The following is a 24,817-nucleotide window of genomic DNA, read 5'->3' on the forward strand; positions in this document are numbered from 1 at the left end:
TTATGTCACGGAGATTTTTGAGCTTTAAGCACCGCTGCTTTATGGACAGTTCAGGCCCTTCTACAGTTGACAAGTCCTGATAGATTTGTGATAGTCATAATACAGATTGAATTTGCCGATACCTGTATTTATAGTAGCACGGCTACTCTAAGAGTATATTTGGGTGGCATGAAACAGCAGTAATACCTGAAGCAGATCAGCGTTTGATACTGTCATAAGGAGACCATGGAACCGTGGCAAGATTTATTATGGGACTTGCGTTGAAAATCCCAAAGCTGAATTCACCAAGAATATAACAGGGCATCTGACATTTGTATACGGCATTTTTAGTGGCTTTGGATTAGCGTTGCAACGGTCTGTGAGCCAGGGTTACCGCTCTGAGGGGCGCGTGGGCGAACCTTGTGTTTGGCTTCCTGTGGTGGTGGTGGTGGTGGTGGGAAGATGCTCTGGTTTCAGTTAACTGATCAATTTATTTTTTCTGACAACTCAGAAAAGAGTTCATATGAATTACTCTGAAAGAAGCAGACCTATCATTGAATCTACACTTGCAGCCCAGAGGATGCCTTCAAAGTGTTTTAAAATGTGTTTGTTAGTAGTAACAACTACAAGGTAACTGCAGGAAGAAATTACTTCGTAATCTGCTGCTCATATACATATATACAGTTCAGGGAGTTCATTAGCTTTGCTTTGATTGTTGGCTTCGGAAACAGTGTAACTTCTTTGATCTATTTCTTAGGAATTTCTCAGCGAATTGTGGGGTTGCAGAATTTTGAAGTGAGGTTAGTAAACAGAGCGTACCCGCTTGCCCACACATTGGGGGGATTATAAGCAATTAAATCTTGATAATGTCATAACTGTTGATGCCCTACTGTTAATCTGAGATAGATAGCCCTCCTAAGCCAGTTCCTCACGCTTACATCATCTTTTTCCTCAACAAACCCAACTGGTATCTTCTGCTAGCAGCAACTTTTACATCTGCTCTTCACTGACTTAACCAGTGCAGATAAGTTTGTGTTTCTGAGTGGGTATTTTTGTCTTGTTTGGGTTCTCCTTGTCCTTCCTTAACCTTAAAAACATAAAAAGAAGCGTTTTTGAAAACCTGTCTGGGTTTTAAACCTTTGGGGAGAATTCTTGGTTAACGGGGAACAAAAGCTCCAGCTGTGTCAGGCCCACAAAGACGAACAGAATTTATTTCTGACAACAGCAAGATTAGGAGGTGCTCCATGACTCCCAGCTCGCTCGCTCTTTCCTCTGCCTCTAATGAGTTTAGCGTGCAGGAACGATGCTGAGGCCTTCATCAGGATGCTGCTTGTGAAGGAGGGCTTCCAAATTCTGCCTGCAAATGACGTCAGCACCATAAACTGTAGCCATCCATCATAACGGAGGCTTTTGTGCCTGGTAAAGGCTGGTTGGGCAGAGTCAATCAAATACGCGCTATTAGCGCTCAGTGTCACCATGGCCTTTGGTGGGGTGGTGGGGGAGAGGGAGCCCGGCAACACTACGAGACATTTATTCATGCCGTTGCCCTTTCTGAAAGCGAAACTGTAATGCAAAAATGGACCCATCAGATGCAGTGGTAATAGCCTTTGCTCTAAAAAAGCCCTTACTCTGATTTTAGCCTATTATTACTTTCAGCATTCATTAAATGGCAGATGCTACAAGTAAGCAGGGTTATATTAAAATCAAAGTTCACGGTCTGTTTGCTATTAATGATACATAAGCCCATGTTTAGCAGAACCCTCTGGGCACAGAGTGCACTTCCACTCATCCCTGAAATGTGGCTTAAGCCACCCCTGGGAGATGTGTCTTTTACACCTGAGGATCTCTACATGCCGAGTTAAATGGCCTCAGTCCTGCCTTCAGCAGGGCAAACTCCGATCTGACGTAGCAGAAAATCCTGAGTTTCTGTAATACAATTCAGTGACATCAGTCCAGATTTATGCCACCGCCTGAACCTGCTCTACTCACTGAGGTAAACGTTTTGCCTGCGGTAAGGGACTGTGGGATTAGTGCTGGTTTCCAGCATAAAATGGTTCTTTCTGAAATATCTGAAACACGACCCAGCTCCTGAAGGTGCTTTCATGACGGCATGTATTAATTCGTAGAGGACGGGCAATAGGAATTGATGTTTGCTGCCTCAAAGGCGGTTGCTCGGTGGCTGAGCTACTGGCTCCTCTGTATCACAAACCGCCCAACAGCTCTGCCAGCAAAAGTCCACGAGGAGCGGAAGAGAAAAGTCAAAGCAAGAACGGAGGCTCTCCAAAATTTAGCGTTGTCATAAGGAGCACTTGACTTTCCCTGAGAAGAGATTGATGAATTGTTCCTAAACAGTGCCAACAGCATTTCTTCGCTTCAAATTACTCCGTGATGAGATAAAAGAACTAAAATGAAAGATCCAGCATCTCAAAGCCTTCTAAACTTATGTTTTATGCATCTTTCTTTATGCTTGATATCTTATTGAATTGTTTGTTAACCCCCGAGAGAAAGGTTAAAACATTTATTTTTTTCCTCTAAAGTAAGAGGTAACATTAAATTAATTTTTCCCTATGATTTATTTGTTCCTGAAACGGGTATAATATTTTTATGTGGCATATTGTATAGCTACCAAAGAATTCTTCACGCTCTTTAATTTGAACTCCTGACCAGTCTTTGCGATGGTACTAGGAAATATTTGAACGCTCTATTTGAGCTGTGGCCCAAATGGACAGACAAACTATAATCAATTGAAAGCAACAGGCATTTTTTCCTCCCGCTTCCTTCCTCATCTCCCCCCCTACTCCCCCAAACTGCTCAGAAGTCTGTGCAGGGCAATGAGCTCCTATGCAAAGTCCTTCATACGCTGGGAAACACATTGTTGTTCATCCCAGTCAGCACATTGCAAGAGTGCTTGGTCCTTGCTTTGAACTAACGCAGGTAATTATTTACATTAACTTCTGCTGAGTCCTGTAGAAATGCCGGGAGCTGGACGGGATGGGGCTAATGGGATGCGGTGATTGAGCTCTCCTGGAGCAGGCACCTCCGTGCCCCACTGGAGGGTCACGGGAAGACGTGGGAGTGCCTGGGCCCATCATAAAAGTAATTTGGTCAAATCAGGCCAGGTTAACCAACCTGACAGGAGGAGGAGGCTAGCAGTGTGTTGCTGCGATTTCCTGTTGTACCTTCAGCCAGGGCTTACTCCTCAGCAAGGATTTTCCAGAACACGTTAGAGCCAGGCTGGTATTTGTCTCCCTCATGGTTCAATCAGGAGACAGTCGAGCAAGATCGTATCTCCTGGGGGCGGTGGTGGGGTTATATTACACATGAGGCCCAAAGAGGCGTTTGAATTTAGTGGACTGATTTTCAGTTTTATTCCCGTGGAAATTTTTCACCCAGCTGCGGTGCTCTGCCCGGCACAATGGAGGCTTGTGCTTGTCCGGTTACCCTCTGCCAGGCTGGGATTTCTCACCACCACCTTTGGGCTTCACAGCATAGGTCACGCATATTTCAACATTTGTGCTATGTGAGAGCGAGCCCATTTACAAACCATTTAATATCCCTTTAACAGCTGCTCCCTAAGAAAAACTGGACTGATGCTTTTTTAACTTCAGAAAGTATTTTTCCTCATATCAGCTCTGAGACCTAGCAGTCAGATTGGCACCGTGGTAGTTAGCTCACGTTGGCAAGGTGAAATGATCCGTTTGAATATGTGTAGACAGTGCCAAAGTTTTGACTGAAAACCATTCAAAGACTGGAAGCTAAGTAACTCCTCTTCTATCTGCAAAAGAACCTGGATGAAAATATAAATTATGAGTTTCTTCTTCACCCATACTAAGTAATGGCTGAACTTTTTACTCTTTGATGCAAGCATACTACTTAAATGCAATAATTTAGCCCAAGCTAAGTAACATAGTCTGCTCAGCAGTAAAATTATGATTTAGCTCAAGCTTTGGTAGAACTGGATGCAAACGTTTTGGCATGATATTTACCATTTTCAGAATAAATACTGGGATTTTTGAGCAAATTTGCAATCTGTGCTAGATTGTGGCTCATTAGGTGAAGCTGGCTGCAGTGAAGTAACGTAAGGAGGACATACAGCAATGCATTGAAAAAAATGACCTAAATTAGCATTATTATAGAAATCTCAGAGGAACTCCTTTAAACAGCTTTAAAGGAACTACCAGCTACAGTAACTAAGATGTTTATTGCTCAGGTCAGTCTGGAAAACCACATTCCCCCAACGGTAATTTTGCATGCTCAGTGTTTAAGTTCTTACAAGAGAGAGACAGAGCAACAGCTTGGTGTCCTCCCTGAATCCTAATGCATCAGTGTTAACGAACTGCAATTAGAGTCAGCATGAATTTTGCAGGAGTAAGTCTTCAGCAGGGGCTGCAGAATCCCATACCAGGGAGCGACTGGTAAAAGCTGGGATTACTGTAACTTTACTTTGGTGGACTGTCCATGTTTTGTTTAGAAATTTGGAAGAAATTGGCAAGCCACACTCATGCACTGAGGCTGTGATGATGGAAATTGTAAAAATTACCCTTTTGGTTTTATGGAGACATAAAACTCTTATCCATTGGCTTGAAAAAGCCATATTTCAGAAGAGCTGGAGTCCTTTCGCATAAGATTTTCCCCCTGAAAATTACCCTTTCAAGGAATAAAGAAATAATGAAGTATTGACAAGGACAGAGGGCAGCAAAATTATATAGCCTGCCTTGATTATTACAATATTCTTTATAGCTTTCTCTTCCTATAATGACATGGTTTAAACATACTGCTTTTTGCAGCCCAACCATAAATATCTTTCTTGTGCTTCTGATTGCATTTTTGATGGAATAACACACGTGCCACATGCCTACTCTTAAGATGAAGCTATTTGAGATGCGTCTACCAGCTTTCTCTGCTGCAATCGGTATTTTATTTTAATATGTTTATAATTCATCTTGGTTAAAAAGACACCATTGTGGCTGACAGAAATAAAAACTAACAGGCCTTAAAAACCTCAATAAATATGATTCCATTCTTTGAATTGTTCCCTTGAGGGCTGACACTGCAAAGTGCTGAGAAACTTGTATTCCTACTGAAATCAATGAGACTCTCTGAGCTATCTATGTGATCCATTGCAATCTATGAAAATACCCCCCTTTTTTCAGTTACATGACAAAGAAATTTGGTAGAGCCATAGGAGTGAAAAGGGGGAGGACACTAATTAGAAATACAAAGATATCCTCAGACTGAGGAATTTCACAAATTGCGGTTTAAGGGAAGTTGGGTGACTCCTCAAGGGAGGCAGTTAGGCAGGTTGCCCTGTATTTCCCAGAATCCAACGTTGTTGGGGTTGGAGATAGGGTGCGGGGCTGCATAGACCTTGATCTGCAGCAGCGTCGGCCTCCTTACGCTCTCCTGTGCACTGCAAGCGTTCTTGCTGTGGCGCCTCTTAGCCGAGATGCTCCAGAAAGGTGACAGCTCAAAAGAGCAAGACCAGTTAATGGACTTAGGGAAAAAACAGAAATAAGGCATAAATCAAAGTTTTAACTTCATAATTATGCGTGCATTTTACCAGTGCATAATCCTTTTTGTTTAAGGATATATGGCTAGATATTGTCAGTTGCTTACCTATGTTTGCTGTTATCCACCAGCTAGCTTCACGAGATTGTGCTGTTAAAGTGAATCAGGATCAACTGGAACCACAGGCAAAGAGCTGTTCGGCCAGTGCACCCAAGAGGTGCTCCAGGCTCGTGACTGCAGGGAAACTCTGGAGAGGGGCCGAAGCTGGCATCCTGGAAGAGTGAAAATATGAGACTTCACATAGCAGCTAAAAAGGAAGAGAGTTTAAAAGTCCTGCACTTTAGGAGTTGAAAGGAAGGTCAGAGGAGGTGACCGTCTCCTTGCGTGTGCAGGTGCTTGATGATCTCGCTGTATCATTTCGACTAAATGGCAGTAGCTGTTTTTTGCCGCAAAGTATCAGAAAAACATGTGGTGGATCATAAACAGCTCATGAACCTTGTGGGAGCCCCTGTGGTAGAGTGAACCTGAGCCCAGGTGCTGGCCACAGCCTGTGTCCCTACGCAGAGTCCCAAAGCCAGGTATGTTGAGGGCATACCGCCATGCAAATGCCAAAAGGGAAGCTGGATCCTGGCTCCAAAGCTTTACAGTCAACAATATTTTGTAAGGATAGAGTAGTGAGTGATAAGCATGGTTTAGCCGTGTAGTTAGTCATCTTGTTGTGAATAGCAAGTGAAGATTAGGAGTTACACTCTAAATACATCCATCTGCTCTTTTACTAGTATAAGAAGAAATCTTTCAGTATTCTGAAATTGGTTTTAGTGCATGTAAAGTTGTTATGGTACTAAGTACCATTATGTGACATAAGAGATAAGAGTAATATGGCAAGGATAAGCACTCATCCCTTTGCTTCAGTAATGCAGGAAATAGTAAATTCTTGTCCCCACATTTTCTCATATGAAATATTAAGAGAAAATGAAATAGTGTGCTCTTTTCCAAATTTGCATTTAATTTTTCAATTATATGAAACACAATCCCTGCCCCTGAACTTCTCATTGAAATTCAAATTAGGCTATAATACGTGGTGTAATTGTAGTGATGGGACAAAGAAGCAGAGTTCCTGTTTAAAAGTCCTTCTGTAGGTTAGAGGAGTGTTAAATTCAGGACTGGACCCAACTATGTAGAGAGTGGTTTTTGATCTCTAAACCTGCTTATACTTACAACTTCAAGTAGATATGGAACTCCATCTGAGTTGGGATCCCATCCATTGTCTCCTTCCTTGTGGTCTCCTTTGTTCTGAAAAAACTTCTGGAAGAATGTAGGTAACTTTTTCATAGATAGTTGTTCCAGTTTTTGTTGCCACAGATAAAATATTTTATGATGGATTGGTTAGTTATTATGCATTGTGCCCAGATGCCAATATTTTTGGCAAGCTTGCAGCATATCACATCTCAGGCAATGAAGCTGGAAAGGAGTGTTTTAAAAATTCGAAAAGAAATAAAGGTAAAAATTCAGATGAGGCAAATATATACTCAAAATGCGCAGAGAAGCTCTAGAACGGTAAAAGGATGCCAGATCCTTAATTAAAGATATTTTAACGATAACCGTATTTTAATGTTAATGATATTTTATGATAATTGTTGTAAGTTGAAATCACCAAGTGCGGTTAATATTTCTCGTGATCAGATATTGATAATTCATCTATCCTGTACTGGGTGAAGGAAGGGAGGGATTGATTCGTTGCTCTGTCTTCCCCCAGGGAAGGCCTTGATCATTCTAGGAGTTTATGAAATTAATCCCTTAATCCCACAGAAGCGCAGGGAGAGCTTTCCAGAGATATGCCTAACTTTGGAGCCAGATATATCAAGTTTCAGAACACCCACATCTATTTGGACACAAGTTTGTCTTCAGCAGAGCTAGGGGACTAAAGGATTTTTGTTTGTTTGCCTAACCAAAAAGAGATAACACTGCGGTGGAACCGATAAGAAATTTAGGGCATATAGGGAGGGGGGAAGGCAGTATAGCAAAGTAATTAAATCGAAATAGTTTGGATTTGATGTGAAATCTCTCACTGGCCCTAAAACCGTATTTGCTTCATTTCTTTAGCGTGTTGGCCTAAGCCAAAGTATATTTTTTTACGCCGTGCAGTAGGAACACGTGACATTTCGGCAGCAGCTGGCGCTAACCGCGGCGTGCATTGGCCGTAGTGCTTTCGAGGCAGGACGAGCACGGCAGGGTTGGAAAGCCCCTGGCTCGCCGGGTCCAGCCCTGCCCGCGGGCTCCGGGGCAGCTGCTCAAAGTTGCTCCATCAGCCCAAGGAGCCCAGTTCCCAGAGCCGCCTACGTCCCCCCGTTGCACAGCGCCAGCTGGGGAGCGTAACGTTGCCCCTCTGACATTTAGGGCTGCGTTTGCGCTCAAAAGCCATCCCGTCCTCCCCGCCTGCAAGCAGCACCAGCCCCCAAAAGCTCACCGGTTATTATCGAATAGGCACGACGGTGACAACCTCCCCGCTGCCAGCCCCGAGACGTCCACTCCGTTTTCCACCGACACCGCTTCTCATAAATGGAAATGGACCCATTAAGCGGACATTTCGCCATAACCCTTCTCCACCTGATGAAGGGAGGAGAGGCTGGCGGAGGCGCGGGCGGCCGTGAGATCGTTTAGGGAACTGCTCAATGAGAAGGCAGGGCATGATGCGCTGTGCCCTCGCTTTTAGCCAGCGCTTCCTCCTCAGGTGCCGCACTTCGGCTCGTTTCCATGACCATCGCTGCTCGCGGCCACCTGGCCCTTGGCGTTCGGATTATGATTCCCTGTCGAGCTGGGGAGCCGAATCCAAGGGCCGTCCTCCGCATAATGCCACTGCTGGGAGCAAAAGAGTTGCTTTTCTGGGGGAGCTGCAGAAATCTTTAGGTGAAATGCTATTTTTTAGCGTAATTAGCAGTTGATTTCCGATGTAATTAGTCGCTGTTTCAGTTTCGTGGCTGGGGCATGCGGATGGGAAAGGGACAGGTGGGACTTTTTTTCCTGCAGTATTTGCAGAATGGCAAAAAAAGCCTCTTCCCTTTTCGTGAAATTTATTCCAGGCTGCAAAAATGCCTGCCTAAGTAATGAGCAAGTCCTTGAAAATCTATCTGGCAGTGGAAAGGTCTTACATGTAACCATTAGTGAAGTTAAGACTTCGTCTTTTCAAGTAAACCCGACATCACAGCCCGTGAAAGCTGCGTGGTGAGTGGCAGAGTTGTGTTCTGTTGTATCGCTTGGAGTTGTCATTAAATTTCCACAGATCAGTTGTGCTTCTCCGAGGCTGATGAACGATCTCTTTATCTCATCTTAATTCTGTGACACTAGCGTCTACAAAATATGTTCCACTGTATGGCGAGGCGCTTTGTGGTGTCTGGGTAGTGGCTGTGAATGACTTCCAAGGAACCGTCGGAAATTCTGCCCTTGTGATGGATACGTAAGACCAGTATTGCATGAGGCCAGCTGTTCTTTGCAAGCCACATTTGAATTCAAATATATGCAGAAAACTTAGCCTCTACAAACAGCTGAGTATACAATTTATAGTTCAAGTCAACAGCATGTTCAGTTGATAGATTCTCAGATATGCCTGGCTAGATTTTGTATGCGTAATGATTATAAATTGCACTTTTTTACTCCGTTCTGAGCTGAAGTTACTGTTATGATTTAGGTATACAACTAAAACTGCAGCAGAGCCCAGAGACCCTCTTGAGGGCCTTCATGCGCTGTCATTGTTCAGGTATAATGTATATTCATCCTCGCATCAGGGAGGCTAGAGATAGGATGTATGTTATAGCTCTAACTCAAAAGACTTAAGTCTTCAGCTCAGACTGTAGCGGGTCACCGCTTTTAGCTCTGAAAATCCTCAGTTCACTACCTGATACTTTGTGCCTGATGTCTTTTGCACAAGTGGTAATGAAGATTTAATCCTGGTACTTTAAAGGCTAATAAGTGGCAACTACGGATGAGATTGCAAACCAAAACATAGAATATGCATGTGTTTATATTTGCATTTATTACATTAAGTTAACAAGATTAAATAAATGTATTTCCATTTTGAACCACTTGAATCCATTGCTCATAAGCTGAGATTCCTGCTTTAGTTCTGTCTTTAGGAAGACCTAATTTTGCAAAGCACAGCCTGGGTGTAACTTTAGGCATGCAGGCATTCCTCTCACTTCAGTGAGATAAAAAGTACTCCAAGTCAGAAAGACAGCTAAACAAATTAAATCCCTGGCCATTTCACTGGCCTTGTCACATCTCTTCACCTTCTGTGTCCTCCTCTCCAGCGACACTGCTGTCTCTTTGGGCTGGGGCAGGTCCGAGCCTGATTTCAGTGGGGGCATCTACAGCAACGACACTTAAGAAATTCCCACTCATGTTTTGCTGGGCTACCAACTGGCGTATTTAAATATAGGTGTATTCTCCGTTGCCTATCGAGGTACAGCTCTTGCAGAATCACAGAACGGTTGGGGCTGGCAGAGACCTCTGGAGATCATCTAGGCCAACCCCCGTGCTCAAGCAGGGTCGCCTAGAGCACGTTGTCCAGGACAGTGCCCAGACAGCTTTTGAATATCTCCAAGGATGGAGTGGAGACTCCACAACCTCTCTGGGCATGCTATTCCCATGCTGTGTTACCGACTTCTGCTCACCTGATCCAGGCCTCTCTCTAGATCCAGGTTTTCAATTTTAAATGACCCTCAGTGTAATGACGGCTGTATTCAAAGCCGCAGATGAGCCTCCGTGCGTTCAGTCTTTTACCCGCACACCTGTGGAAGCGAATCAAACTTTTCTTAATAGCCCTTGGGAGCCTTTCTCCATAGCTAGCATCAAGCAGAGCATGAACGAGAAGGGCTAGACAGCCTGGAAACCTCCAGCTCCCCGACTCTGGGCACCCACCTCAGTCGTAATCCAAGGGCCATTTCTTCCTTGTTGCTGCCAACGCAGCCGGCTGCTGGGGAGAGCTGCAAACACGGGGTTTGGCCCCCACTGTTGTGCTGCCGTGCAGCGTGCAGGTGAGGCAGCCTGGCTCTTCCCTCCAGCGCGTGGTCCCTCTCCACCACCATAGCAGAGGCCAAGAGGGCTGCGCCTTTGGACATGTCTCACGCAGAGGCCCTGTGGCGCCAGAGAATGGCGACAGGATGAAAATCCTGAGAGCCAGGTGAGGCTCGAAAGGGTAAATATGCTATGAAAAAAGTTAAAAGAAGGGAGATTTAAGAAATGACAGGTTGGGAGCAGTTAAATCCGAAGGAGAGCGTGGCAACCAGATCCACGCAGAACAAATGAGCAGTAAGGGCATCGAGATATGAGGAGAATGAAATGGAGCGTGCGAGAAGGAAGGCTAAATAAGAGGCATAACGTATTTCTTGGTTTTTATGCAATGTTAGTAGTAGGTTTGCTTATCTTATCCAAGTCTTATTCGAGAAGTACGGGCAGCTGCAGGAGAGGCTGTAGCATAGCACCGTTTCCGGGCTCGCTTTGGATGCGCTGGAGCGATGCCTTCTCAGCATCCAGTGGGAGCGCTTTGGGCTCCGGCACCCCTTTGCTTGCGTGGAGTTCACCGGTTTCGGCTGCTGTGGTGTGGCGGCACGAAAGCCTGCAAGGGAACCCATTCGTGACTCCAGATCTACTGCGAAACAGCAGATCTGCTACCCCAGTGTTCATAGGAAAAGCTTTACGGCTCTGCACATGTGTTCTTTGAAAATAAATCTTGGGATGCTATGTGTAATTGTACCTTTTAGCACTTGATTTTCATAATGGGCAAAAATCAAAAGTGACTCTTAGCATTAAATGAACAGACAAAGGAACAGAAGCAGCTTCTCATCAGTGTACGTCTTTAGAAGTTAACTCAGTTAGACTTGTTTTAACTTCTGTCAGTTCAATAACTAGCATAGCGTCACGTTGCACCACAGTGTTTGGAAATCAAATGGATCCAATAATGTACTTTATTAACAGCAAAGCTAATTGGCAGCACCAAAAGTCACAGAACCATTTTTTGGCGTGTGTCTACAACAGAAGTCTGAGCCAAGCTGTCCAAAACATGCGCCCCCCCTCCAAACGAAATCCTGAACGTCTCAGTCACTCCCAGGGCTATGTGTTTGCCCTCTAATGCTGGCACGTACAGCAGGCCCTGTCGCCTCGAGGTAGCTAAAATACAAGCAGAAAAGTGGAGGTTTGACTTTTTAGGACTTAATGTGATGCATGCCGCCTTTGCTTTTGGTATTTAGAATGGCAAAGGGACGTAATAGTGTAGAAAACCCAGCTATACAGTGCTTAAACTGCTGGAGGGGCTGGGGCCCTGGTGAGGACTAGAGGATTCGTAATTTCTGGAGAGATGCTTGCGGGGTCTCAGGTGATGGTGGATTCGCCTGTTCTCTGCCTATGACACCGAGCTTGGTCCCGTGCGGTTTGAAATGCTTTAACGTAGCTGAAATCTTTAGGCTTAATGTAGGAGTAAGTCAGTGAAACTTAATGGCTTGTGACTACAGGCTAGACGGTGTAAGGCTCCCTTAGAGTCTCACACTGAAACTGGGGGAAACTTTACTCGTTCATTCCATATAATTTAATTTGCGACTGTAAGTTTTCTTCATAGAAGTAATATTCGCTCCATATTTAATATTTTGGGCTGAGCTGCCTGCGTCATGGCATGACGTTCATGCACGCCGGCTCATCCGCTGAATAAAGCCTGCAAGTACATTTTGTGTGGCTCATGGCCACGTTTTTTTAAAAACTTTGTTAGCACTGTTTTGAACAGCAGTAAGGTGTATGTCAAGCTGTGCTGTGCCGAAGTTGTCCAGAACTCCTGTTCGCCATCAGCAAGGGGCAGGGTCCGGGAAGGAAAGCTCGCAGGTCAGCATGGCTCCTCTTTCCATCCAGCTACAGCCCAGAGCAGTCACTGGGAGTCAGGAATGGCAAATCGTAATAAGCATCAACGAAATCTTTAATTAAAAAAAAAAAAAAAAAAGCAGAGAGAATGGAAGAATTGGACTCCCAGCAGTGCTACGGGTTTTACACGGGGATAACACAGGGCATCCGTCTGAGCCTTGAAGCCGTGTACACATGCCACCAAGTAGGATCCGAGCTCCGTGTGACCAGTACACCATCTTCCAAGGGAGGAGGGTAAATATTAAAAGTGCTACAAGCTAGGGAAGGAGTCAGCTTTTAATAGCTCTTTAGTGCTATTAAATTGAATTCTGGTTAATTAAGCAGGCAGTTTTAACTGAGTAATGCTATTTTGCAAATACTTATGAATAGTATCTATTTTTAGTACATCTGTCTGGTATAATGATTGCATAACGAACCTAAAAAGGAAAGGGTCTAAAATGAGGTATCTTTGTTTGCTTCATTTTTTTTTTCCTGAATGCACCACCTTGTCTCCATCTGTGTGCACAAGATCATTCTCTGAATCTGCTTTTTTAATTAGAAACACATACACGCAGGCTATAGCGGCATTATTTTTAGAGGAAGGAAAAAGTATTATACAAAAATAAACTTTACTGATTTTTTCTATTAAAAATATAAGATCGCCCTCCCTTTAAACAGGTTTATTCCCAATTTTTGAGCCTAACGGAATAGGAAGGGATAAGAGAAGTACTACAGTCAGCCTCTTCCTTACCATGGAAGAAAAGCTTGCATTTGAGTAAGCAACACCAGCAATGTATCCTTGATAACGCAGACTTTTTTTTTAAGCACTATGACTTGGATACAGCTACAGTTTATCTTGTGGCAGGATTGTATAGTTGTCAGGATACCTTCAAAAAGCTACAGAAAAATGTTATTAATGATGAAGCTGACGAACCCTGAAGGTAAGAAGAGAATGTCTGGCCTATTAGCTGCTAAAAGTAATAATAGGCTTTATGTACGGATTGATGCTGCATAGTAGGGGACAAGGGAGGCGCACTCGCCATTGTGCTCTGCGAGAACGTGATATGTCTTGGAAACGTTTAGTTTGCAGCTAGGTCCTGCGTTTGGCCCCGCAGTCACGCAGGTATAGCTAACCAGACGATTTCAATTCTCTTTATGCATATTTGATTTAGAGGGCTATAACAAGGTAGGGGATCTGATTTTTTAAAATTATTATTATTTGTTGAATTGCAGAGCTAAATTTTATTCGTGTGGAGCAAAACCAGGGATTAGTGTCCGCTGGGGTGGTTGTGCCTCGTCCAGCCTATGCTGCCTGGCCTCAGCGTTGTCTGGCGACTGAAGCAAGGGATTTGGTTTGTAAAGGTCTGAGATCTTGGGAAAACTCCAGCAGAGCATTTAAACACATACACAGTCTCATTAAAACAATCTGTTCAGATGTGGGAATGAATCTATGGTGTTATCCTTGTCCCTGCGCTAAACGCTCCTCTCCTGCACAATAGTAGGAAAAGTAGATTCAGGAGCAGAGTCAATTATAGACGGACACGCCGTCCCCCGGGGAGCGCGAGGTTGTGCAGCTCCAGAGAAAGCAGGAGGGCAGATGTCCTCTGATTAATGGGAAACCCCACGTATTTGGGGCATCTGGCAGACAGGCAGAGCTTCACTGCTGCTGCTGAGCGCCTTTGGCCCCTGCTTGAGTCCGTAATTGCTCGGCCGCGGGGTTGCCACCTACGCCCCGTCCTTTGTGCTGGAGGGCAGCGCGGACGCCCCGTTTCCGCCGCCTCTTCACACCGGGCAGCCCCGGCGTTTATTTGCCTGAGTTTGCCCAAGAGCAGCATTTCCGAGGTGACGTAGAAACGGCCCTTTCCCGCGGCAGCGCCTGCAGCCGGCGCTTGACCCCCACGGCAGCGTTTGCGGGGTCCCTTCGTCACAGCTGGCCGCGGGGAGCTGGGTCCTTGCAGAAGGACAGGCTTTATAAAACATTACTGTACAATATTCACATCTGAAGGGCTGGTTCCCATTTTTTCCCCGTTGCTTTCTTAACAGACATGTGTCTCCTTCCCCTTAAAGACTCAGTTGTAGTTAACTAAAATGCCACTTTGAAGAGCAGAAGTAAATGACGCTGTTTTCTGTGGCTCCTTTGTTGCTGGAGTGAAAAGCTTGGGAAGATAGATGGGTCGTTCGGTTTACAAAAGTAGATGCACAATTACCCTATTCGCAATTTCTCACTTAAAACATAACCGAGAAAGGGAAAAAATGCAGATGCAGCTTGCTAGCTCGTATATTAGTATTTTACCAGAAAACTCTAAACATCAGTGGGTATCTTTAAGCATGAGCAGTGGCGTATTAACTTCTCAGCCTTGTGTGCATGGCATCACATATGCCATTATCTTTCGTTAGCTGACTCATGACTACCCACATTTTAGTACTCACATAATTATTTATAAGTAAATAACAGGGTAATGTTTAACTTTTTGTGGTGTAAAAGGAATGGTTTTAGGTCTTTGCTCATTCAAGTGGAGCCTATATATATATGTATATATATGTGCAACTAACTAGGGGTGCAACTAGGGGCGGATCATTTTACATAAATATATTTTCATGCAAATACTAGGGCACGGTCTTATGTTCTTAAATGCAGAAAAGTTATGATTTAAATCTCGGCAGATCACCCACCGCTCCTTTGTAATTCGTGCCTTGCAGGCAGGAGAGCCCCCAAGCCGCAGTGGAGGGCAAAACAAATTGCGCGGAGTTTGCCCATCCGCGGGGAAGGCTGAGTGCTTGGCCAGCGGGGCGGTCGAGGGCCTCCTGGCCAGGGCTGAACATCTGCCGGTGCCTGCTTTTGGTGGCCGCGGCCGTTCCTCGGGCCAGCTCCGGCCCCGGCTGAGCAGTTGTCAGCGCACAATAGCCACATCTTGTCGATGGGAGTGCGGACTTTTTAAAGCAGTCCCTGGGGAAACTCGGCAAGACAATGGCTACCTAAAGAAGCCATAGGGCCCTTTATAGTGGGAAAAGAAGCATCTGTTTAAGGTCTAGTGCTTGAAGTGGCTCTATTCCACCCGCGGGAGCTGGGCTTGTCCTTTTTAATTGCCACTTCCATTGTTGGGCGGGGATGTAACACTTTGAAAGGGAAAAGCAAATAAAGTTGATTTTTCTTTTTAGCACATATGTGGCCTTTGCTGAGCTTGTTTCTCAGGGTTTGCTGCTCTTGAACTATCTGTTTCTGCTTCTGCTGCCTATCTGCTACTCAGATAACAGGAGGAACGCTGTATGAACGTCCAGAGCAATTACAGTTCTTCCGCGGCCGTCTCTGAACTGTGTAGCTGGTCCTGCTCCTCATTGCACCAGCGCTTCAGAGGGAGTGGGAGGAGGGCTGCGAGAGTTCACTTGCCGAGGGGTCACTTGGGTGCTAAGTCAGCATTCAGCCCAAGCAGGTTTGTGGGTTTCGAGACTGTCGAAGCAACTGGCAGGAGAGCTGCTTTTTTATGTCTCTCTCAGGCAGGTAGTAGTAAAATGCTTGTAGAATACCTCAACTGGTTGCTCTTAATCGGTGTCCACCATAGCAGAGTTGGGGCCTGGGGGACACAGGTCTGCCCTGCTGCTGCCCATCCCAGGAGAAGGAGCAGGAGTCTAGGTGGTGCTCCAAAGTTGGGACCTGGTTTTCTTTACATCTGTCTTCTCCTCCGCCACCACACTCAGGTACACCTTGTTTTCCTTGAGGTGCTCCTTTGCCAGCCCCAATAAGCATCGTATTCGCTGCCTGGATGCTCAGCAGAGAACTGAGCCCAGACTAGTTACAGCCAGAGCTCTGTTGATACCAGAGGAGGTTTAGCTTGAGCAAGGAGGGCACTGTGGGACCACCCTGCTCCGGATGGCTCTTCTCCCTTGCATCTTGAAAGATCCTTTATGAGGTCCCAGAATGGCCTGTGAAGCTAAATGAAGCCCTCTCCTCCCTCCTCATAGAAGGAGCTTAAATGCTGGGAAACCTCCTCCACCTGATAGATATGGGCTAGGGGGGGTTGGTTCTTCAACCTCAAACAACCCTTTGCTTCCTGGCTCCCTGAATTTCCCTGTGAAAGGCGGCACGTTCCTGTGTATCAGCATTGAATGAGTATTAATTACCATATGCATTGTATCAATAGATCTGCACAGTTCACAGTGATCAACAGCCCTGAAGACAACTTCTGCTAGTGCAGAGGGAAGGGTGAACCAACAGGCCGTTCTGCAGCCGTGCGTGCTGGTGCCTGAGCTGCAGCCACATGCCCCTGGCTTTCCCAAAAAGCATCTCCTCTAACCAGCATTGTCCAACTAAATAGGCAAAATATAACACTGGAAGAGAAACAAAAGAACAGAGTTGGAGAAATTTGCTTGGGTCATATAACAGGCAGAAATGGGGACAAAACTCCAGAATTTTTTAGACCTTTCTAGTGTCTCCTTCAGCAGATTACATTTCTCCTATGTGTGCAGGCTTATCACCATGATTAGCATATTCCTACACTGCTTCATTTCTGTTCTGTAATGCATGTGAAATGCTTCACATGTGCAGACCTCTCTGTGAGAAAGCTGTGTTGCTTTATTGAGTATGATTCCCACATCACTCCAGTTAAACATGATTTATAAAAAGCATGTTTCACTGTGCTAGAAGATAAGAATATTCTTCTCTAGTAGATACTGCAGAATGCTGTTTTAAATATTTAATTTGCATTTTTGTTTCAAGCTTAATAATAATATAAAAAATCTCTAAGAACAAAGGAGATGCTTGGCAATGGGAATTCTTAGTGCTTTAAAGCATGCAAAAAGCATGGGGAACATATTTGTCACTGACAAAGCAAAACAGGAACTAAGCAGGTACTTTGTGTCCAGGTTTGTTTGCCAGCAACAGGAGCTATGTCTGTTTGGCCATTTGGATGCTTTTTAAGTTAGCTGGTACATGATCTTTCCTCATTCACCATAAAACACGAAAACAAGCTCTGGGGATCTGTAAGATATTTTTTGTTAGCCTTAAGTACTGACCAAATGGCTTAGCAGTTATTATCAAATGAGGAAGGATTAGGAAGTCATGCATACACTGCCAGAACGGGCTTTCTATTCTTTTGACTCATTGCCTGGACTAAGTGCTGTTTCCTTGATGGGACTATTTAACTCTTTAAACTGAGAGAGGAAATTCTTCAGCTAATTGGAGATGGACAGAGGCATAAATGGCCTCAGTCCTCTTTGTGCTGCCATTAACATGCAGATCGAGGTTTCCTCTATCATGCATGCTTGCTCCCACAAAGGAAAAAGAGCTTAACTGGGCAGGCCTCATCTTACTGCCCAAATTAGTGACCTCAGAGCTCAGCTGTTTGGAGGTGGACCAGAGATCAGATGCAAGTCTTAACGAAGAGTATAAAAAATGTATTGCCCTAACTTCAGAGTCGTCGGTTGAGAGTGAAAACAGAAGTACGTTGTCCATGTGTGCTTCAAAGGACGCTTTTGTCCCAGCTCTCTTATAGTAACAGAGCCAAAACCTGCTCAGTGTTGGCATGTCCATGCTGGGCACTAACTAACCCAGGCTCATTATGTTCAAGTACAGCAGATTTGGACGTCAAGGCGTGTGTGTAAAAAAAAAAATCCCATGTTTTTATTTACAGGAAGCAGCTTAGTTAGTGCCATTACTCAAAAGAGCCCGGCTGATTGCCCCTGAAAATACAGGGCATATTTTTAGCCTTCGGAAAGGAGCCCGAGGAGTCGAACCTCTGGTGGCGTCCTGTCTGCGAGTGCCCTTCGTGTTGGGGTATGTGTCCATCTGTCATGGGCCCGCAGACACCATTTTTTGGCCAGTTGCATTAAGTTTGATAAACTTGATCATTTAAAGGGAAGAAGCCCTCATGGGTCTTGTGAGGTAGGACCCATTTTTCACCTCTTTCTGTAACGCTCTTATCCAGAAGGATGCTGTGGAGTGGTATAACACTTTGCCTTATTTTAGCATGAAATCAGAATTGGACGTTGTTTTCACTTGTGCCTGATGGATATGAACTTCTTTTCACTTATATCATTGCAAATCAAGAGTAACTAATGCGTCCTTGACACAGCTTCCCCTAATGTGGCTGGAAGAGGCTCGGGCAGACGACGTGAAAGCAATCTTGGCAACATCTGATATTCTCACTGCACTGGGAGCAGCGTAAACAGGGAGCCAGGAAAAAGCTTTGGCTTAGTGGAAACTTCAGTTGTCTCAGAAGAGCTTATATTCATCTCTGACCTCTTACTCGACTTAGGGAAGCAATAAAACAATTTTATCTGAAGAAGTAATGCGGTTACAACCTTTGGAATGATGCTAAGATCATTTAGGACTAATCTTATTGAATCTTTGGGAGGCCTGACAGCTGGAGCCCAGCCTTTCGCTATGGAAAGAACTTAAGCAGAAAAAAATTGCTTCAACTTTCCGTAGTTAAATCCTAATAGGCTTAGTAGTGGGAAATAAAAGCAATTCATTTCATGTTACACTAGTTTAAATGAAAAAGAAACAAGTGGGAAGAGAGAGAAAGAGGCCCAGCCTTTAAAATTAGCCAACTTTTCACGCCTTTTTTCCCTCACCGTCCTCATTTGCTGATTTCAGGCTTGTCAAAAGCATCAGTTTAGGCCTTCAATCTGGTGACGGTAATGAATTTTAATGGCAGCCCACGTGGCCCCTTGACCCGCGGGATTAGCGGAGCCTCCTTGCTGGCAGGGTGCTGAGCGGCGGGAGCTCACGCTCGGGGCGGCCGGGGGGCTGCGGCCGCCCCTGCCCTTCCCCGGTGCGTGAGAGGCCAAATTAAAGCTCAGGCTACGAAAACGAGCGGAAAATTCAACCTGTGTGGGGCGACAGGGGGAGGAGGATGCCTTGCTGCCTGGCTTGTCAAGTGGAGGTCTCCGATAGCTCCTCTTGACTGGACTCAGCTTCTAGCATTATAACCCAGCCTGGCTTCCTTAATTTGTCCTTGTGACAAAAAATTTTGCGATGCAAAATAATAATGCCGCTCCTCTTAATTAATCTGCAGCAGATAGAGCCTCACAGAGTGGGGAAATCCGAGTTCACCGTCAAGGTTGTAGTTGTTGCCACAAGATGATGGGAGTTTGCCATTCTACTTTTTTTGTTATTTAAAATAAATACAGACTGTGGAATGTCATTTTTTGTTTATGGTAAATGTAAGTAAAATAAAAACACGTTATTAGCGGTTAGGCTGCTATATTGATAGAAAACCGTTGGAGTTTTTAATTAGAGCAGAAAACAAAAGGCGTAACAGTAAATAGTGATTGTCATTGATCAACAGTTAATATTACTGCGCCCATTAGTAAATGCTTCCTGTTTCCTTCTAAGAATCATTAATTCAAATTTAGCTTTTAAAGCATATTCTAATTGCCACATAGTTTTCTTTCAGAAATACTGACAGTACTGAGGAAGTGCTTTAAATTCCAGCGGTGGTCTCATGTTCTTTAGGTGCAGTGCTACTATTTTCTCCCTGCTCAGCTGGAATAGGAAATAACCGATACCAACTTTGGGGGTCACAGTCTGTTTGTGAGTTTAATTTTTTCCATGGAGGCCACTGCACATAAGTAATAGCAGAGTTAGGTAGTTATGAAATGCTGCTTTTCTGATAATAGAGAAATGTAAAGTGAAATATTTGTCCTTAGAAGGTAATGGGATTTTTGCCATTAACCTCAGTGACAGTAAGTTTTTTTCCATGATACTTATCTTAAAATCCATTCGTTCCTTCTTTTCTTTCACACTGTAATGAAGAAAGATAACATTTACGTACTAAAACTCTATCTTGCTTGCTTTGGAAGAAAATACTAGGTATTTTTAACACTGCTTGAGTAAGTCTCCTGCAGGGGAGTAGGATATTAAAAGTGAGAAGAACTGTCCGAAATACCTGCTTGTTTTCCTCTGCTTGGACCCTTCCCAGTGCTGCTGTCACATCACTGAAGCATGATGTGAATTTCAAACGAAAATTATGAGAAAAAATATTTGCGGTCAGCAAGCAATTAACATGTGCATATTTTTTCAGAGGGGGACTAATTCATTGCTTTCTAGTCCATAACCATTTAGCGTGCTGTGTTATAATCAAGCAATGGCGCTGCTTCCACCTGCTATAATAGGTGGTCATTATCGTGAATTCCTCAGTGCTTCAAATAGAAACCGAGTAATCCAAAGAAGATGAAAAACTGCTGGGTCCACAGCCAAGATGCGAGACAGTAATTAATGACCCTCATATGCATCTCCTGAAGCAAGAGCACTTGGGGCTCCAAAGAGATCTCGTCTCTCAAACTGATAGACTTGGATCACCACTTGCATAGAAACTTTCCTTGAATACCTAGCAATGAGTTATTAGCGTTGCAGAACGCACTGTCTTCCCTAATTTATTACTGAATTGATTTAGAAAGGTTCTGTGAATGTTAGGAAAGTTTTAAATTCACTATTTTAATGGCCTCCAAGCACAAAGGCTCCTTGATCGTTCGCCCAAAATCAGCAGGAGATGGTACTTCTACAGCCCCCTCCCCTCCTGCTGCATTTCAGCTAGATACCATCCAGTCTTCTCCTTCTCCTGAGATGGTGGGTTGTTGTGTTTCTACTGTGTTCAGTCCCAGAGGTTGTTAGGGGAACATTGGCCACTGATGAGCCAAACCGGTGCCCAGGCTGCCTGCTCCCTGCCATCGCGCTTGGCATGGGTGACGGGTACACTGCAGGCTGGATAAACTCTTCCAGTTGCCTGCTCCCAGCTGTGTGCCACCCTTTATTCAAAGGTCCCAAAATACCGTCAGAAGCAACAGTGGGCACCACCATCTGCCGTATAGCATTATGATCTCTTCTTTGCACAGCACGGAGAACATGGGGGATCAAAAACGCAGAGTATTTGCCTTCTCGCTCTAGAAGGCTGCCGGCAGAAGTTGTTTGCAGAACGATATAGTCTTGTTTATGCAGAGAAGTTTCAGAAATCACAGGCTGATAGGAGTTACCTTCTTTTAGTGCTGAAGGAGAGTCTGTCTCGTCCCACTTGTACTCTTTATTACTTTGATAGAGATCTAAATTTTACTAATCTATAGCTTTCCTTTGTGAAATGTGTGCATGCATTTGCTGGCATTTCATCAAAATTGTCAAAGACCTGTGCATCCTTTGAACAGTCCTCAAAATTACTTTAGACTCTGCAGCCTGGAGGAATGGAAGAACAAACTGCAGTACCTAAAATTGATTTCTTCAGCTCCAAAAGTGCTAGATGAGTTTTCAAATGCCATTGACTATAGTGCTAAAAGGATAGTATTGTAACTTTGGCACTTAAAATTTATAAATTGGTTCCATCTTTCCCTTGTGTTCTTATTTAGTTCTAGGTTATCTCAACTTAGGTTATCTTAATTCTAAAAAGCAGCTTTGAAATGGCATTTTGGGATGTACTGTTTGCCGATTGTCACAGAGCCCATATCACATTAGCTGTTTACATGCTCAGACTCAATTATCCTGCCTGTTTTGAGAGCTTAGAGCAGGCTCTCTGCTGCTTAAACACCGTCATTGGCAGTGAAGATGCTGCATGGCAGACTTCATCAGTTTTGGTGCCCATATCTTCATTACTGCTGGATCATTCTGCTCTTTATGCTGCACTAACTCTTCCGGAGACAAAGCACCAGTCTTCATTTTTCCCTTGGGGAAATCTTTTTGTAATAATTGTAATTACTATAAAGGACAGCTGGTGTGAGCATCTACCCAGAGCCCATTAAAGTCACTAAAAGTTCCTTCTGGTTCATGAGGTCAAACTAGGACACTAGGACACTGTCCGGTTAGTAACTGCATGGCAGTGCAGCATACAGTGAAGGACAGGAGCACGGGCTGCAGCATGTGAGTACTGGGAACAAGGCGTCCTTAGCCACGGAGATCTAATTGCAGAATTATTTTCTGGGAGAGCTTGGCTGGATCCAATTTGTCTGTCTTCAGGCAATGCTGAAAAATAACCTTCAAAAATGCTTTACCACAACGGGAAGTATGACGCTTACCGTACAGCCTGGCCCTCCATCTTCCATGAAAGGCCATAAGCCAACCAGCGTACAAATCAACACAGCAAACCCAAAGCCAACCCAGCCTAGTTTTCGTCTTTTACCTTCCAGACTAACAACTGTTCAAGAATTCAGGTCAGCTGAGAGTTTAGATGCAGGACATAGGATTTAGAAAATACCCAAACACACACAAAAATTCATGTGTTTTAAATGTTTAATTTTCACAAAATTAAGCTTTTCAATATTTCATTTTGAGAGGAACTTTCTGTTTAGTAGGAAGAAAATGTCAAGCTTTCCCCAGCAAAGCTGAAACATCTGTTGCCTGACCATATCTGGGGCTGGTGGAGGATACATGCCATGGTGCAGCATCCTGAGTGCTAACATGTTTGGCCCAGGTATCCTCATGACCCATGCTTGCACTTCACTCTCTTATTCCTTCTCCTGCTAATTCCAAAATTATGTTTGCAAAGATTTTTTCTCCCATAACTAATCCATTAAGCTAGAGTTCAAGGATAAATACTGACAACATGCTCTGTTAACTTAAATTTGATCTTTGCTGTCTTAACATGCCTGCAGTAGAAAATCAATAGAGGAAATAGAGAGAGAGGGAAGACAGAGAGATGCCCCAATGGGGTGGAGAATGCCGGTGTCTTTACAGTCATTTTAGTTTCCAACTATCCATAAACTCTATGTCGTGTTTCTAGAATATTATAATTGCCTTTAATCAGCATTAATGTTCTTGGGTACATATTTTGAATAGAAGAAACAATAGAATGATAGTCTTTTCATAGCATTTCATAGTGCTCTGTTAATTAATTATAGAGTAGGAATAGTTCAACATCTCAACATGTGAACTTCCCCTTTGCTATTGTCTCGACTTGTGTGGAAAAATCCTTTCGAGTGCAATGGAAAATAACTTCTTAATTTTTATAGAGTTTACTGTTAAATTATACCCTTGCATAGAACTCTAAGCAATAGTTAAAAATTTACTAGTGTATATTACATTTTCAGTGTTTTCAGAAACTCAGATTTCTGCAAAAACTTAATAATTTTCTGTAGACACCTTTTGGCTTCAGTCCCATCAGCTTTGTTTAGCAGATTCCCACTGAGATAATGTTATCAGTAGGTTTTACCCTAGAGTCTAAAATGTGATGACTGTTCCCTTGATATTTTCCAGTGCACATTGTGGCCATCAGGATCCCCGTCAGGACCCCCGTCCCATTATTAGTGTGACATCAGAGCACCCCAGGTGCACGTTTGTTGTCTTGTTGGGTGATTTGGCCTTGCAGTCAGCTATCTGGTAGGTGAATCTCTGAGGACACTGACTCAAGACTGGGGGGCAGTTTATTACAATTAGGGCACTGCCCGTAAATCTCCCTCACTGGAAAGAACAGAATGAGGAGGAAGAGGGTTGTTAGGAGGCTTTTTGAGCAAAGAAGCCCTTGCAAGAGAGTAAGAGCTATTAGAAGAGAAAAACATCTGAATATCTTCTGCTATGAGTGGAATATATTTCTCAGTAGCCCCTATTGTGATTTTTCCCTCTCTCTCCATCTGTGTGTTATATGTCTCTCCTGACCTCTTCGGCACCGATATATGGTACAGCCTTGGGTGCTGTCTGTGGCCAGATTTACCTTTGGATTGTTAGGGGGCTTTTTCCAGTGGTAAAAGTGCGCATCACTACATAGAAAAAGTGATGAGAGAGACTCACAATAGCTAGAGGCCTCAGATAGCTTCTTACGGGGCATATACAAAGACTGGAGGAAAGGAATGATTTACATTGGATTTACACCAAATTTACACTCCCTAGACTTACGCTAGATACACACTCACATGAGAATTTTTTTGAACGTTATCTAACCTATCCAATCAGCCAAACACATTGAAGTTTCCTCATTGCTACTCTAGCAAGCATTGTAGTAGAAGGTGCCCAAAATCAGAAGTAAATCCAGAATGTGTAGTTAGTGTGAGGAACAGCATTTAATTTTTCAGGCTGGAATTCAATTTCCAGGATGCTTTAGACAAGCACGGAGTATCATCTCAGCAGATAAGTCCCCAGAGTCTGTCTCAAGAAGTCTTCTTCATGTAAATTGGATAGAAAGTGAGCCGGGCCAGCGCTGTTTGCTTCGCCAGCCCTTTTGCAGCGTGCCCACTCCAGGACGAGCTGCATTTTGCATGAGCATCTGCAGGAGGGCTGGAGTTAGGAGCTTCTCCATGAACTCACCTGGCCACCAGCTTGCTCTTCTTGTGCCGTTCTGCAATGGGGATCAACTGCCTTTCGAGACACATCTCTGCATCCTGAGAGACAGCAGCTTATCCTCTCATTAAAGAAAAGCAGAGCAAACAAAATCCTTTTGAGTTTCTGCATGCCAAAAAATCAAGGAGTCACCTCTCCCAGGCCTTTTTTTCTCGGTGCTGCAGAGAAAATGGGAGAGACTTCAAATTATGCTCAGCAGGC

General features: G+C 44.1%; 1 protein-coding gene across 1 annotated transcript in view; it reads left to right on the forward strand.

Annotated features, from left to right (window-relative positions):
- The window catches only part of LOC138064734 (netrin receptor DCC), a 608,179-nt gene that overhangs the window by 68,778 nt on the left and 514,584 nt on the right, over positions 1-24,817 (forward strand). The window lies entirely within an intron of this gene.

This window comes from Struthio camelus, chromosome Z (genome assembly GCF_040807025.1).
Source record: "Struthio camelus isolate bStrCam1 chromosome Z, bStrCam1.hap1, whole genome shotgun sequence".
Classification (NCBI taxonomy): domain Eukaryota; kingdom Metazoa; phylum Chordata; class Aves; order Struthioniformes; family Struthionidae; genus Struthio; species Struthio camelus.